General features: G+C 43.2%; 1 protein-coding gene across 3 annotated transcripts in view; it reads left to right on the top strand.

The window, feature by feature from the left end:
- Positions 1–13,147: 13,147 nt before the first annotated feature.
- MARCHF8 (membrane associated ring-CH-type finger 8) overlaps positions 13,148–15,824 on the top strand; it is a 111,864-nt gene continuing 109,187 nt past the window's right edge. The window contains exon 1 of one of the 3 annotated variants that reach the window (XM_070433159.1): positions 13,148–13,237. The gene's annotated coding sequence lies outside the window, so the exon portion shown is untranslated. Of the gene's footprint in view, positions 13,238–13,317; positions 13,656–15,824 lie in introns of those variants that run through there. The other 2 variants (XM_070433157.1, XM_070433160.1) reach the window with 2 other exon arrangements.

Below are 15,824 nucleotides of genomic sequence, written 5' to 3'. Positions count from 1 at the left end.
ATATATTTATCAGTTCTAGTAGTTTTTTGGTGCATCTTTAGGGCTCTCTATATACAATATCTTTTTTATTGATTGTATTAGGGTGACACTGGTTAACAAAATTATACAGGTTTCAGGTGCACAATTCTACATCATCTATGCACTATATTGTGTGTTCACTACCCCAAGTCAAGTCTCCATCCATCACCATTTATCCCCGCCCCAAATCTCCTCCACCTCTCCCAATCCTCCCTCCCCTCCTCAATCACCACACTGTTGTCGGTGTCCATGACTTTTTTTTCTTTTTTGCTCAATCCTTTCACTCCTCTCCCTTTCCCTACCCCATAGCCATCAGCCTATTCTTTATCTGTAAGTATGTCTCTGTTTTGCTTGTTAGTTCATTTTGTTCATTAGATTCCACATGTAAGTGAAATCATATGGTACTTGTCTCTCTTTGATTGGCTTATTTTGACTTAGCATAATGCTTTCCAGTTCCAGTATCATATCATCTGCACATAATGACAGTTTTACTTCCTCCTTTCCTATTTGGATACCTTTTATTTCTTTTTCATATCTGAATGATGTGGCTAGGATCTTCAGTATTATCCTATCTAATAAAAGAGAAACATGCAAATTGACCATACCCCCGAACGCTTCCCATTGGCTAATCAGCAGGATATGCAAATTAACTGCCAACAAAGATGGCGGCCGGCAGCCAGGCAGCTGAAGCGAACAGGAGGCTTGCTTGCTCCAGTGATGGAGGAAGCCAAGGTTCCCCGCCTGCCACTGCCCGGCTCTGAGCTTGCACTCTAAGCAACTATGTTGCAATTATAGAAGCTAAACAAGCTCCAGAAACCTGCTTTCAGCCGGCAGTGGGCTCAGAGCTGAGAGCGGCAGTGATGGCAACAGAGTTTCAATTATAGAAGCTAAACAAAGTCCAGATATCTGCTTTCAGCAGCTGAGGCCTCAAGCTGGAGCCAGCCTCAGAGCTAAAGTCGGCTCTCAGCTCCAGTGACAGCCATAGAAAGTAAATAAATCCCAGAATAAAAAAAGAAAGGAAGGAAGGAAGGAAGGAAAGGAAGGAAAGGAAGGAAAGGAAGGAAAGGAAGGAAAGGAAGGAGAGGCTGGGAGCTTCAGTCACCTGCCAGCCTGAAAACGGCCCTCAGCCCCTCATCCAGACTGGCCAGGCACCCCTGTGGGGACCCCCACCCTAAAGGGGGTGCAGGCAGCCTAAAAACAGCCATCAGCCCATCATCCAGGCTGGCCAGGCACCCAAGCGGGACCCCATCCTGATCCGGGAAACCCTTCAGGGCAAACCAGCCGGCCCCCACCCGTGCACCAGGCCTCTATCCTATACTACAGGCAGGGCGGGACAGCACGAGCTGCCATCCGGGCCCCATGTGCAGCCCTGGGCAGCGGGGCGTAAGCTCCGCCCCCAGCCAGGACCCCTATGTGCCACCTGAGCCCCCAGCCGGGACCCTATGACTATTGAAGAGCAGGAAAGTGCCGCTGGGCCCTGGGTCGCTGTGGTGATCCGGCCATCGGTAAGTACAAAAGTGCGACCTGTAGGCAGCCCCCAGCTGCGCCTGATCAGGGAGCAGGAAAGCCCAGCCTGTGGGCAGCCCTAAGCTGGGCCTGCTCCCCAGTCGCCATGGGGATCCAGGAGCAGGAGAGCAAGCCCAGCCTGCGGGCAGCTCCAAGCTGGGCCTGCTTCCCAGTTGCCATGAAGACCTGGAAGCAGGAAAGCCCGGCCTGTGGGCAGCCCCCAGCTGGGCCTGCTCCCCCATCGCCATGGTGATCCTGGAGCAGGAAAGCCCGGCTTGCAAGCAGCACCCCCATCCTGGCCATAGCTCAAGGGAGAGTACAACATGCAGTGGAGGCCAGGAGCCTGAGAGATCAACACAGAGGGGCTCCTGCTCCAAGCCTCCATGGTGTGGCTGGGGGCAGGCCCCCAGCAGACACACACACACACACACACACACACACACACACGGCAACTGCTTTGAGCCTACGTGGCGCGGCTGGGGGCAGGCCCCAGCAGACACACACACACGGGACGCCTGCTCCGAGCCTCTGCTACCAGACTGTGGCCATCAGTAGGACATCCACTGAGGGCTCCCGGACTGTGAGAGGGGCAGGCTGGGCTAAGGGAACCCCCATCCCCCAGTGCACGAATTTCGTGCACCAGGCCTCTAGTCCTATACAATAAAAGCCTAGGTGGCGTCACGCCCTTGTGCAACATCATCACAAGATGGCCACCATAAGATGGCCTCTACAAGATGGCCGTGTGCACAGCGGAGGTGGGGCCCAGTGGCCACTCCATGCAGTGAGGCCTGGAAGTCCCATGGCTCTGTGTGGCGCAGAGGAGGCCAGTCCCGGCGTCTCTGCCACCTCGTGTGGAGGTGGTGGGTCCTGGCAGAGGAGGAGGGTCATGGCAGGGAGGGCAATTGTGGGCAATCACGCCGACAGGGGAGGGCAGTTGGGGGCGATCAGGCCGGTAGGAGAGCAGTTAGGTGTCAATCAGGCCGGCAGGGGAGCAGTTAGGGGGTGATCAGGCTGGCAGGCAGAAGCAATTAGGGGCAATCAGGCAGGCAGGCAGGCGAGAGGTTAGGAGCCAGTGGTCCTGGATTGTGAGAGGGATGTCCGACTGCTGGATGTGCGACTAAACCGGCAGTCAGACATCCCCCGAGGGGTCCCAGATTGGAGAGGGTGCAGGCCGGGTTGAGGAACACACCCCTGCACCCCAGGCACGAATTTTGTGCACCGGGCCTCTAGTGTTGAATAAAAGTGGAGAAAGCAGACAATCCTGTCTTTTCCTTATCTTAGGGAAACACCTGTACTTTTTCCCCATTGAGTATGATGTTGGCATGGGTTTGTCATATATGGCCTTTATTACATTGAGGTATGTTCCCTCTAGTTTCAGTTTGCTGAAATTTTTATTATAAACTAGAGGCCCAATGCATGAACTTCGTGCAAGGGGCTCCGCCCTCGCAGCCCTGGCTGAGTCTGAAAGGTCATCCGGTAGGTCATCTGGATGGTCGTTCCGCTGTTTGGCCATCTGGTCTAATTAGCATATTATGCTTTTATTATAGCTGGGTGCAGGATTTTATCAAATACATTTTCTAGATCTATTGATGTAATTATGTGGTTTTTATCATTTTTTTTGTGTGTATGTGGTGTACCACATTTATTGATTTGCAGATGTTATACCATCCATGCATCCCTGAAATAAATCCCACTTGATCATGGTGTATGATCTTTTTAATATATTGCTGGATTCGGTTTGGTAATATTTTGTTGAGAAATTTAGCATCTATGTCCCAGGATATTGGCCTGTAATTTTCTTTCTTTCTGGAGTCTTTTTTGGTTTTGGAATTAGATCATGCTGGCCTCATAAAATGAGCTTAGGAGTCTTCCCTTCTCTTGAATTTTTTTGGAATAATTTTTAGAAAGATAGGTATTAGTTCATCTTTGAATGTTTGGTAAAATGTATCTGTGAAGCCATCTCGTCCAGGACTTTTTTTGTTGGAATTTTTTAAAATTACTGATTCAATTTTACTAGTTGTAATTAAATACTTTTTTTTTTTTTTTTTTTTTTTTTAGAAAACCACTCAATTAAATACATCAATTATTTCTACTTAGAAAAAATAACTATCACTATAAACGTTTTCTGTTAGGGAATAAATGTTCTCCTCCCCAGATTGTAACCCATATGTCTCAATCTTTTGGGAGGCTACTCGCTTTGTGGAAACTTAGTTGCAAATGATGCTGAACTCTGGTAAACTCTGGCAGACAGCCCAAATGGTATCTGCAGAGGTACCAGAAGGCTAATATGGTGCTCCAAAAAGCCTCTTTCTCAGTGCAAGGTTGAATGAACTGGAGAGTTCTCTTAACCCTTCCTCTACTTCCTATAAGAGATTGACTGTTGAATGGAGAAAGTTGCCGTCATCTTTCTGAAGGCATCTGAAGCTGTTCTTCAGAGCAAGAAGAAAATACATTTCCAAGACGGAAAAGGTGAGAAGTTAGTGGAGTAATGACACAATCAGGGGTTGATGGCATACTTTTATAGGAGGCTATAGAGGCTAATGAAAAATATTTCTTTGTTGAGTATAGTTCAACTTTTCCTTCCTTATGAAGACAACATGTACTTTAGACAATTAAAATCTAAGAACTCTATTACATGGACAGGCTGCTGAAAAATAGTCTAAAACATATGTATTCCATAAGTTAATATGAATACGTAGGGCATATATGCTTGATATATGTTTAGTTCACTATACTTTTTAAACCAAGACCATGTAGAAATATTTTGTTTTAAGTTTACCAAAGATCTTTGTCAAGTTGAGTCTTTTTACTAACTTCTAAGTCACTGAGAGATTAAACCAGTTTATTTCAAGAAATTATATTATTATTGGGAGGTATTTCTTTATTCTTTAAATTCTTATAGAGAAGCGGTCGTAGTTTTCGAGACCTCCAATCTCTCTTTAAATTTCCAGTAATTAGGAGAGTGCCTTATATAGAGGCTCTGGTTGAACATTAGTTAAGTAAATTAGTAGTATTATAGCTTAACCATGATATAAAATAAAGGTATTTGCATTGTTTTATATAACTAAACTGATTTTATATGATAAAATTCAGTTTCTGCGTTTTTTAAATAGTGTTTGATTTTTAGCAACAATAAAACTTTTAACTAAGCTAGGTGAATGATTTTCAACATAAGTTTTAACCATTTTTAACCATTCAAACATGGGAATTTCAAGTAACGTGTTTTAAAATTTTGTCAGTGTTGTAACTTGTGGAGGTATTTAATGATAAAAAAAGACATGAATTAATTTTCTGATGTATTTAATTCCTTCATTTGCTCAAAATTATGACATTTTGGGTTTTTTTATTTCTTTTTATACAGCTCATGCTTTTGTTTCTACTTACTTTTCTTTTTCTTAAGACAAAGAAAATGTACTTGTATCTTGTTAGATTAAGATTGTCAAGGTTCTTCTATTATTGTTATATTATTATATTTAATCTTTCAATTTCAGTTGACATTCAGTATTAATTTCAGGTGTATAGCACAGTGGTTAGACTTTTAGATAACTTCTGAAGTGACCCACCTGGCAAGTCTATGACCCACCTAGCACCTTATGTAGTTATTACAATATGATTGACTATATTCCCTATGCTGTACTTCACATCCCTATGACTGTTTTGTAACTATCAATTTGTACATCTTAATCTCTTGACCTATTTCAACTTGCCCCCGCAACATCTCTCCCATCTGGCAACCATCAGTTTGTTCTCTGTATCTATGAGTCTGTTTCTGTTTCATTTATTTTGTTATTTTAGATTCTACATATAAGTGAAATCATAGGTATTTGTCTTTCTCTGTTTGACTTATTTTACTTAGCATAATGCCTTCTAGGTCTATTCATGTTTTCTCAAATGGTCACATTTCATTCTTTTTTATGGCTGAGTAATATATAATTATGTATATGTGCCACAGCTTTTCTATGCACTCATCTATTGATGGGCACTTGGATTGCGTCCATATTTTGGCTATTGTAAATAATGCTGCTGTGAACATATGGGTGCATATATCTTTCAAAGTAGTGTTTTGGATTTCTTCGGATATATATAAGTGGAATAGTAGGGCCATAAGGCAGTTCCATTTTTAATTTTTTGAGGAACCTCCATACTATTTTCCATAGTAACTGCATCAATTTGCATTCCCACCAACAGTGTACAAGGGTTCTTTGTTTTCCACATCATCGGCAACACTTTTTTTTTATATATATATATTTGGATGATAGCCATTCTGACAGGTGTACTAGTAAGATGATATCTCATTGTGGTTTTAATTTGCATGTCTCTGACTAGTGATATTCACCATCTTTTCATATGTCAATTGGCCATCTGTATGTATTCCTTGGAGAAGTGTCTATTCAGGTATTCTCCACATATTATTTATAATCTCCACAAAACTATATAAGATTATATTATATCACATTTTATAAATAAAGCTGCAGTTGAGAGAGGTTAAGTAATTTTGTTGGCCAGAAAGCTATAAATGGTGGACCTAAGATTCAAATCCCCATCTATCTGGTTCCAAAGTCTACTCTTTATACTATTTCCTGTTGCTTTCCCAAGCACCAAACAACAGTACCCCAAAAAGGAACAGAACCTGTAGTATGTGAAGGCCTTGTCTTGAGGTTAACTCTACCTGACATGGAGGCTTGAGTGAAGATTTCTGCCAGTTCACCCTTAGAGGTGGAAGGAAGGACTCAGCGTACTCTGCTCTTGGTTACCCTGAAATAATTGAACTTGAAGCACTGCTCTGTGGTATTTTAGCTTCAACCTACCCATACTGATATTGAAAGAGGTTTGTGACTCAACCTTACTAAAAAAGTCTAAAAAATAAATAAAAACTGGTCCTTTACTATTTTCCTGTGTGTATATGTAAAAAAGTACAATTATGATAAATATTTCATTGGATACATTTTAGAGGATTGAAAACACGTTTAAATTCACCCAATATTTTTAAAATAATCACACAACTGTGTGTGTGTGTGTGTGTGTGTGTGTGTGTTTTCCCCTCACAAAGCCTAGATTCATGAGATCAGTTAGAAGTCAATCATAATTTTTTTCTAGTTAGAAAAATATAACTACACTAGGATAACATAGTGATTTATAAATTTAATCCAAAATATCATTCTTTATATTTAAATATTCGAAATATTTTCTTGAATTTCTTAATATTTTCTTTTTTTGCCAGGAGAAAAATCAAGTTTTAATACACGCACATAGGGCATTCACATGGGAATACAAATTCCCTCAATATTTCCTTGAATGCTTATATTTGACTCTTTCTATATCTTTTGTTGTTGTTGTTAATTCTCACCCAAGGATTTTTTCCCCTTGATTTTTAGTGAGAATAGAAGAGAGAGGGAAAGACGGAGAGAAACATCGATGTGAGAGAAATACATTGATTGGGTGGAGCTAGTAGAGTTCATGAGGCTAAAGCAGATTAAGATTGGGCCATGTGAAGAGAGGGCTTAACACAGGAAAGCTGCTGCCTGTGGGCTATGGAGGAAGACAGCATTCACCCCGAAGCCACACAACTCATTTTCTCCCTGTGTCTCTGGCACCCCCTGAGCGTGACTGGAATTCCTCAAGAGCTTTTTCAATAAGAAATGCAAGACAGGCCTATGCTGGCTGATGCTGAGACATCCACTGGCCATGGGAAAATTGGCCAGGATGGGGCCCCAGGGAGTCATCCTGGTGTAGCTAGGATAGCTCACCAGGCTACTGCTATGTGGGTGATCTTATGTAGTAGATGATCTCATTGTTAACCCATTGGTTGTTTAGGTTCTCATCATAGAAAAGGTGGTACTTTTTGGAATTCAAAATGGCCCTTGCCCTGAAGCCACACAACTCAGTTTCTCTCTGTGTGTAACTCCTGAGGGTAACCAGAATAACTTGAGAGCTTTACAAGAAAGACTGCCATGTGGGCCCAGAATGGGTGCTGCTGACAGAGTTCCTGGCTGTGTTAGCCAGGGCTGGGCCCCATGGAATCATGAGGGCAGAGCTAGTGTAGCTCACCAGGCTAATGCTGTGTGTGTTTAACCCAGGAAAGATGGAGCCCCTGGTGTGGTAGGAGGACTAAACACAGGCACTGGAGGCTTCCTTTCCAACCCTTGCCCTGAAGCCACACAACTCAGTCTGTCCCTGTGTAACTCTGTTATTCCCTTTGCTGCCATTCTCCCGCAGGAGCACAGGTGAGTGCCTAAGAGTGTGCATTTTCGCTTTAAGAGGACACCTGGGTTTCCATCAGCCATTCATCTCACCTGGGCAGATGGAATCCTTGCTGATTTTCACAGCCAGATGATATGTGGTCTCTTCCCAGCACTGAACATCTGGCTGAGGAGCCCGGTGTGGCGCTGAGACCCCTTCCTTCTAAAAGCAAACCCCTGTAGCTAGAAATGCCTCCGGATGCTCAACCACCACAAGTGGGTGTGGGGCGAGCTTGCTTAACATCACCCCTCCTATCATTCTGAACATGGCTTCTTCTGCATATCCTTGGTCATATGTCTTCTGTTCAGCTGGACTTCAGTTTGTTATTCAGGTTGATGGTTGTAAAATTCAGTTGTAATTTTGATGTGGTCATGGGAAGAGGTGAGTTTAGCTTCCATCTACTCTGCCATCTTACATCTTCTCTCAAGGTATGATTTTATTTCTTCCTTGATCCTGTTGTTAACCCATTAATTGTTTAATAGTTTGTTATTTAGCCTCAATGTGTTTGTGTGTTTTTTCTTGTAATCGATTTCTAGTTTCATACCATTGTGTTTGGAGATGCTTTTTTGTTTTCTGTCTGGATGGTCTATCCATTGATGTCAATGGGGTGGTAAAGTCCCCTACAGTTACTGTATTACTGTTCCTCTCTCCCTGTATGCCCATCAATATTTGCTTTATATATTTAGGTGCTCCTACATTGAGTGCATAAATGCTTAGAAGGGTTATATCCTCTTGTTGGATTAATCCTTTTATTATTATAAAATGTCCTCCTTAGTCTCTTGGTATAGGATAAGAACAAAATCCAAGCAGAGTAGGGTGACACAGATAGGACTGCTGTTTTAGAAAGGGTGGTCAAAGATGGCCATTTCTGAGAAAGTCACATTCAAGTAAAGTCCCAAAGGAAATGAGAAATTGGGGAAAAGTGTTCTATGCCTGATGAAACCAAGACATAGCAAGGAAGCCAGGTGGCTGGAGCAAAGCAAGTGAAGAGGATAATAGGAAATAAGGGGCTACATCATAGAGGACTTTATAGGCAAGAACTTTGGATTTTATTCTGATTTGGGAACTACTGGGGCTTTACATAATTGGACTTAAATTTTGAAAAATCACTCTGTTGGTTATGTAGAAAAAAAGACTATAGAAGACAAGGATGGAAGTCAGGAGACAGAAAGATCCAGCCATCATCCACGGGGGAAATCATGGGGCTGGGGCCAGATGTAGCACTCTCTTGGATGATTTTCATCCTTTCTTTTATCTCCTTAAACCACCAGCACCTCTCTCCCTCGCCTCACTCTCAGCTGGTTATGTGATTAAACTATGAACAATTGGAAAAGAAATTGCACATGCGTTTAACAACAACCCTACCAAGCTCTCTGTATCTGTGCCTGCCCACTCCCTCCTCCACCTGTTTATGGGTGATCCCTCCAGACTACTCAAGATTTTCTTCCTACAGTTTTCACACACTACTGCATCAGTATTTTCTCATTACTAGGTTTTCTATAGTGCATAAATATTTAAACAGAAAACCTAACCACCAATCTCATTTGCTTTGCCCATCCCCCAGCTCCTCTTTATAGCAAAAAGAAATAGATTTGTTACCATTTATCTCTACAATCAGATTTGTATCCCTACAGTTTATCTTAATCTCTGTGTTCAGACATACTTAGATACTGCCTTCTTTCTAAAACATTTTCTTCACTGAGCCTGTAGGACTGCTCTGTTTTGTTTCTCCTCTTACCTCTGGTTGCTCCTACCAAGTTTCCTTTGCTAGTCTTCTTATGTCTAAAGGCCTCATGCCTAGCCTTTGGATTTTTTTTTCTGTCCTAGGTCAGCGACTTTGAGAGATTTTCCAACTGTAGGTCACAACTGTTACTTGGTTAAAAAGATCAATGGATTTGGGAGAAGAAGTTTTAAAAAATAGAAAAGAATAAAGTAGAAGAGAAAGGAAATAGTGCATTACATACAGGGAGGCTAACTTTGCTTCTTTTCATTGTTGTTGTTAAGCCTCACCTGAAGATATTTTTTTCCATTGATTTTTAGAGAGTGGAAGGGAGGAGGAGAGACACAGAAAGAAACATCAATGTGAGAGAGAAACATTGATTGGTTGCCTCCTTCATGCACCGTGGACCAGGACCGGGGATCAAGCCTGCAACCAAGGTATGTGCCTTTGACCAGAATTGAACCCAAGATCCTTCAAATCCACAAGCCGATGCTCTATTCATTGAGCCAAACTGGCTAGGGCTAAATTTGCTTGAAACTTTTAAGATATGTATATGTATTTGGTCAGTATATAAAAATGTATTATTGATCCTAGGTTGAGGGCATAAGGTATGAAAGTTTCTGCTTTGTGTAACTCATTCAATCCTGTGGCTTTAAATACCACTGACAATCAATTTATATCTCTACTAGAGGCCTGGTGCATGAAATTTGAGCATGGGTAGGGTCTCTAGGCCTGGCCTTCGATCAGGGCCGATCTTCCCCGGCTGCTGGCAGCCAGCCTCGTCCCCCACCACTGATGCCAGTTGCCCTGTGTGTGTGGGGAGACTGGCAGGGCAATTGGGGCCCCACTTGCTCCCACCTGCCTTGGCCTGGTGCTGCCTGCGTTGGCTGCCACCCACCCCCCCGTTTCCCTTCGGGCAATCAGGGCCTGCTGGCTGGGGGTAGCTCCTGCGTCAAGCGTCTGCCCCCTGGTGGTCAGTGCGCATCATAGCGACTGGTCATTCCGCCTTCAGGTTGATTTGCATATTATGCTTTTATATATATAGATATAGCTCCTCAGAATTCCAGTGTCTTCTATCCAGTTGCTAATAGTACACCTCTATTTGGATGTCTAATAGGTATGTAAAATTTAGCATGTCCAAAATGAAATTCTCAATTCTCCCTGCCCCAGTGCAGATATCCCTTCTCCATCTAAACGACAATTCCATTCTTTTGGTTGTTCAAGCCAAAAACCTCAGTCATCCTTCACTCTATTTTTTTCATATCTACCTCCAATCAATCTGCAAATGCTGTTGGCTCTAGTTTTGAAATATATCAAACACTATATGAAGGAAAATTGTAACCAACACAGCATAGGAAGGCCAAAATCAAGGTATAGATAGAGAAAATGAAACCACATCTTTATGATTATTGATACAAAGGAAAAGGTGCTTAGACTTGGAATTAGGAACTGTCAATTCAAGACTATCTCTACCATATTACAGCTTTGTAGCACCTTAGTTGGTTATTGTTCACGTCTTTGCAAATCACCCATTACTCCTTCCATTCATCATCCGACCTAGTGGAACATTGTGTCAGGTGAGATGCCATTAGAGAGCCATAAACATTTGCAGTGTATCTTACCAGACACACCAATACATGTGTTGTTCGCAGTGAAACCCTAACAACAAAACTAGAAATGGTTAGATATGTTTAACCATTTGGTGGACAGTCAGGTTTGACTGACGCTTGGGTTAATGCTGGCCACTTGGCTCAGGCCTAACCTCTTTCTCTAGGAGAGGGAGGTGGTTTTCCTATGTGGGCTGAGGCAGTGGAAAGGTAGTATATTAGGAGTCCCCGTCATCACATACAGGATTTGGAATTAACCTGCTGCCACAAGTGACCACCTCACCACCAATGAGCAATCCTCTATGGCAGTTTTCCATTTGAAGTGCAAAGTCTTCCCAGTTGCACTTGATTTCCTTGCTGGTAATCCTATCCTCAACTCCAGTTCAGGTGGCAAGAATCCAATCCCAAGACTGGGACATGTTCCAGTTGTCAGCTCCCTTCCCTTGGGACTCTGACCTCCTTATAACTACACGCTTGCCAAAGGCTGTACGTATATATTTAACATTTATTGATTCCTGCGCTGGGCACTTTAAAGTGTTGTGCCAGTATTATTTCATTTCAACTTCATTCTACTCTATTCAGGAGATAAATGAAGAAAGAGGCTCAGAAAGGTTGGGTCAATTGCCTAAGAGTAATGGCTGAGCTAGGACTCCCCTTAGCATTGTCCTCTTGAGTTCTGCCTAACTCTCAGGTCCCTCTGATCTACGAAGGTTCTCTGCCACTGCTTACAGGATGTCAAGATTCCACATCCACTAATCAACTATTTTGTTTTCTAGGCATGGTTTAGGCATAAGAGGTACCAATGAAAGATATTGCTCCTGCCTTCATATGGAACATCTGCTGCCCAAAGCAGCGGAAAAAGTCAACCAGGTGTGGCAATTGGCCTTGTAACTTATTTTCAATAGTAAAAGAGCCCAGCCTGTGTGGCTCAGTGGTTGCCTGGCTCAGTGATTGAAGGTCGACCTTTGAACCAGGAGGTCATGGCTCGATTCCTGGTCAGGGCACATGTCCGGGTTGCGGGCCCAATCCCCAGTGTGGGGTGTGCAGGAGAAAGCCAATCAATGATTCTCTCATCATTGATGTTTCTATCTCTCTCTCCCTCTCCCTTCCTCTCTGAAATCAATAAAAATATATTTAAAAATTAGTAAAACAGCCTAGAGAAAATTCATCACTGTATTTTGTACTCTCTGTAATAATGCTGCAGGTGTGACAGAAATGCAGAGGATGTTTGTTGTCCAGCCCACTGATTTGGCCCTGTCGATTTGCTATTGGACAGCTAAGTATGCACAGTGACCAGAATTGTGGGGAGGGGCTCAACTCTCCCAAAGATCACTCCTGGACAACAGAACAATGCTGGAATACCGAGGGTATTGGCTCAATATTCACTCAAGAACTTACTAGGAAATGATACAAACTTTTGGTCTTTTATGCAATTTGTAATGAATATTATGGAAGAAATTGGCAGTGGCTGAAACTTTTGCAAAGTTTGATGGGGAAAACTGGACTTGGGAAAAATAGTCACTAAAAACAAAGTGACAGAGTAAGTTTATGTGGACGAAAGCTGAGAAATATTTACTTTAGGTATGTCTGTATTTACACATACAAAGACTAATTCCCATGAAAACTAAAAAGCTGGAAGTTCCAGAAGCCTTCCCTTTCCACGATGGAGGTGTGAGGCAGGCTGCGGGCATAGCCATTCCCTGCAGATTAGGGAGCGAACGCAAACGAGTGCTCCTTAAGGCAAAGAAAACAATTGTTGCTTATTTCTGTGCTCTCCCCTCATTTGTTAGCTTCGGATAAGGAAGTTTCCCATTCTTTTCTCGAAGTTCAACATTCCACTGCTGGGACAAATCCCCGTTTTCCGAAACACTGATGACGTACGCAGGGTAAGTTCTCGCCTCCGCCGCCGCGAAGGGGGCGCACGCAGGACCTCCGCCACCGCCCCAGCGCGCCGTCGTTGCCCGGCAACACCTCCGCCCTACCGGCCGAGCACGTGATGCGCGCGTCACGTGACGGGCCTCGGCGTCCTCCAGCCCGGCGTGTAAATAGGCCCGAGGGGCTGGACCTGCGGCCTTGCCGCGTCTGCGTCTCCCGCTGGTTCCCGGCGGCCCCGGCGGCCCGGCCGCGAGCGCAGCGCCCGTCAGAGGTAATCGTGCCGGCCGACCCTGCGCAGCGCCCGGTGCCGGGCCCCGCGCCGCGCACCTGCTGTCCCCGCAGCGCCCCAGCGCCGCGGAGCCCCTGCCGGGGGTGTGGCCGCGCCGGGAGGTCGGCGACAGGTGGGCCGGCGGGGGCGGCTCCACTTCCACGCCTGCGGGCCGCCGGGGCTCCAGGCTGCCCTGGGGCCGGACCGAGCCGGGGCGCCGGGCCGTCGCAGGCCCAGGGCCCCGGAGGGCAGCCCGGGGAGTCCCTGTGAAGTCCAGCCCGAGGTCCTGAGACCTTGGACAAGCCAGCCAGCCCCTGGATGGTTCCCTGGCCCGCAGACATAGAATGAAAGTGGCTGCGCTCCCCTCTGACGTGCGGATCCGAGACCTGCGCACGTAGGAAGCTGCACGGGGAAGGCTTAGGTAGACCGTTTCCTTGCTACGCTTTGTTTCTCGTTAAATCTCCCACCGACAGTACGTGGGTTCTTGTTCACCTGGATGGAGTTTTTAATGAAAACTTAGATAAAGTCACAATGGTTTATGTTATTTTAAAAAAATGTAACGGAACCTTCTTTCTTAAAACCGTATTTGGAAGCCCAGTTTGTAAAATGATAAAAAGAAACCTTTTTCTGTCTCGGAACACAGATCGAGAAGAGCCGTTACGCAGTTGCGGAAATGTTTTGTGTTTGTGTTAATTTGATGGGATTCGGAAGATACATCCTTGGCCTGTGTGCAGTTTCACTTTTCCTTTGATGTTGGTAGACTGTCCTGCAGTTGACAGTTCATGTTTCTCACATATCCTGGGAAAAGACCCCACACTTTCCAGGGAAGGCTTTTCTCTTCCATGTTCTCTTGCACCCCAGGCCCATGGGGAATAATTGGGAGACCTCATGCTCATTGCTGGTTTAAGTTGCTCAGGCACAAAACGGAAGTGAAAGACTTTTTACAAGAGTTACTGAGATCGTAGGAACTGTGAGATAATAAATGTTCATCGTTTTAAACCAGAGTTTTGGGGTAATTTGTTATGCACAATAAATTAATGGGCGGCAACAACGCATTATGTATTGTTTTAAAGTTTGGTGTTGTGTAAAACTATCATTGACTCTTACCCATCATTTTGTTAAACACAATTTATGACTAGTAGGTAATAGTATATTTCTGGAAGTATCCTCTGAATTATTGGGCTGAGCATTATGTTTAGAATAGTTTAAATTTGCTTTCATTTTTAAAAGTGGTAATCTCTGTGATGCATTATGAATAGAACCAGGGCAGGCCATTTTTCATATTGTCATGATCTGGTAGCTGTTTTATACTTAAAGTTATAGACGGTATTATATCTTAGGCAGATTTATTTGACTATTTATGACTTTAACAAAGGCACTCAAAAATAATTATTGGGGAAAGACTGCAGTTCCCTAGGAGGTAACCTCTTCTTACTAGAACCATAAGTAAGGAAGTTAAGATTTTTGTTCTTTTCCTCTGAATATTTCTGTATTTCAATTGAAGAAAGAGTGTATGACCATGGAATATGGATAAGGGATGCACAGTGAGTTGTGAAATTTGATTTTAAACATGAAGACATGTTTGAAAAGTTTGAAAGGATTCTCGGTCTTTTATTTTACTTTTTCAAAATGCAAAAGGTGTATATTTATTAGTTACAAAAATTAACATATAAAAATACCTGAAATACTATTTGAAAAAATCAGATCATAGAAATTTTCTAAAAGTGTTATAGTTTTAGTTTTTATATTTAGGTCTATGACCTATTTCTAGGGATTGCTAGAGTGTGTGGTGTCGGGTATGGGTCTAGGTTCATTATTTTCCTTTTTGGATACACAATATTTTTGATGGTATTTGTTGAAGATTATCCTTTCCCTTTTGAATTTCTTATCCTTTGCCTGTTGAATTGCCTTGGTATTTTTGTTAGAAATCTACTCATGATATTTGTGTGGGTCTGTTTTTAGACTCCCTCTCCTATAGATTTACATGTCTCTCCATATGTCATACCATACTGTCTTCCTTACTGTAGCTTTATGTATGGTTTGAAATTGGTTGATATAAATCCTCCAACTTTGTTCCTTACTTTCAAAGGTTCTGTGCATTTTAATAAATATTTTAAAATCAGCTTTTTAGTTTCAAAAACTTCTTGGGATTTTAATTGGGATTGCCTTGAGTTACTAGATCAGTTTGTGGGAAATTGCTATCCTAATATTGAACCTTTGAATCCATGAATGAGGTATGTATATCTCTCCAATTTCTTTTTTTTAACCCTTACCTGAGGACATCTTTATTCATTTTTAGAGAGGAAAGGAGGGAGGAGGGAGAGGGAGGTGAGAGAGAGAGAGAGAGAGAGAGAGAGAATATCGATTGGTTGCCTCCCGCACGTGTCCTGCCTGGGGATTGATCCCACAGCCTAGGTATGTGCCCTGACCGGGAATCAAACCTGAAACCTTTTTGATGTACGGGATGATGCTCCAACCAATGACCCACCCAGCCAGGGCTCTAATTTCTTGCAAAATGTTTTTTTTTTAGTTTTATAGTATTCAGACCATGTGCATATTTTATCATATTTATTTCTTTTTTTAATATTTA

This window comes from Myotis yumanensis, unplaced genomic scaffold, assembly GCF_028538775.1.
Source record: "Myotis yumanensis isolate MYYU_CA2020_CCGP unplaced genomic scaffold, mMyoYum1.0.hap1 SCAF_13, whole genome shotgun sequence".
In the NCBI taxonomy this organism is placed as follows: Eukaryota; Metazoa; Chordata; class Mammalia; order Chiroptera; family Vespertilionidae; genus Myotis; species Myotis yumanensis.
This window is presented reverse-complemented; position numbering and strand designations above follow the sequence as displayed.